Below are 1261 nucleotides of genomic sequence, written 5' to 3'. Positions count from 1 at the left end.
ATTAGAGTAAATCTGATACTTATTCTGCAGTGGTTTAATACAGATGTAATTCAGCTTATGAGACATGAAATAACCACACTAGAAAATAATTTAACATATGGAGATGGATTATGTTAGAAAGCCTAGATAATGTTTAGTAAGTCTGCACTATCTAATCAATAAATAGCCTAGCTTTTATGAAAAACATTTTAAACACTAATTTAAGACAAAAATGGGTATTGCCAAGGTGACAGCTTCCCCAATTCTACTGTACAGTGTCTGCTGTTAGATTTTCTCAAATTAAGCATAAATATGATTTCTGATATTTTAGCTGTACTGTTTGCACTTGCTAGTTGCCAGAATTGGGTATTCCACTAATGTTCAACATAGCAATATGTCCCATATAGCTTTATCGAGTCAATATGTTTGTAAATCAAGCATTTTATTTTAATTCCATAATCCATTTATATTCACACAAGTGAAGGCCATTGCAGATAAGTTTAAGAGTGGATGCCTGTGGAAACTCATATATGCTGAAGATCTCCTTGTTCTTATAGCTAAATCTGTTGTAGAGTCAAAGAAGGAATTCCAGGCATGGAGACAAAACCTGGAATCAAAGTTGACATGGTAAAGAATAAAGTACTGATAAGTAGGAAAACAAACAGGACAATTCTTCCATTGGGGAAATTGTCTTGTTCAACATATAGAAAAGGAAGAAATTCCATATGGTGTACCTAAAGCAAATTATGAACATGTAAGAGATGCATAGACAGGTTACCACAAGAAGTAGACTTTGTAGAGGGGTAATAAACACTAAAAGTGCATGGGAAAAAGATTCTCTCAAACGTCCAGGAGGATCCCTAGATGTAGTAGATAGCTTCTCTTATTTGGGTCAGCTTATTAGCAGAGATTGGGGATATCTTGACTATATATGGTAGCCACAGTAAAAACATGTTGGAGAAAGTACATAATTTGAGGTCATGAGAACAGACATATCTAAAACATGTCAATCAGTGTAGTACTGATACCATGAGAAAATGCATTCAGTTCACTCTGTAAAAAAGTTGGTTTCAAGAAGGACAACCAAGGCATCTCCATCATATTAGTTGTACAAATTCTGATCCTCCAACATGTCTAGGAGAGTTGTAACCTGAATAACAACTGATTCAGGAGATGACGACACATCAGCATGGAAAGTTGATGGAAAATTATGAGGATGACGATGACATCGATGCTGATAGTGCTGTTGTTGTTTTGATGGTAGTAGTGATGATGTATATAT

Source organism: Octopus bimaculoides, chromosome 12 (genome assembly GCF_001194135.2).
Source record: "Octopus bimaculoides isolate UCB-OBI-ISO-001 chromosome 12, ASM119413v2, whole genome shotgun sequence".
Taxonomy (NCBI): domain Eukaryota; kingdom Metazoa; phylum Mollusca; class Cephalopoda; order Octopoda; family Octopodidae; genus Octopus; species Octopus bimaculoides.
Note: the sequence above shows the minus strand (reverse complement) of the source record.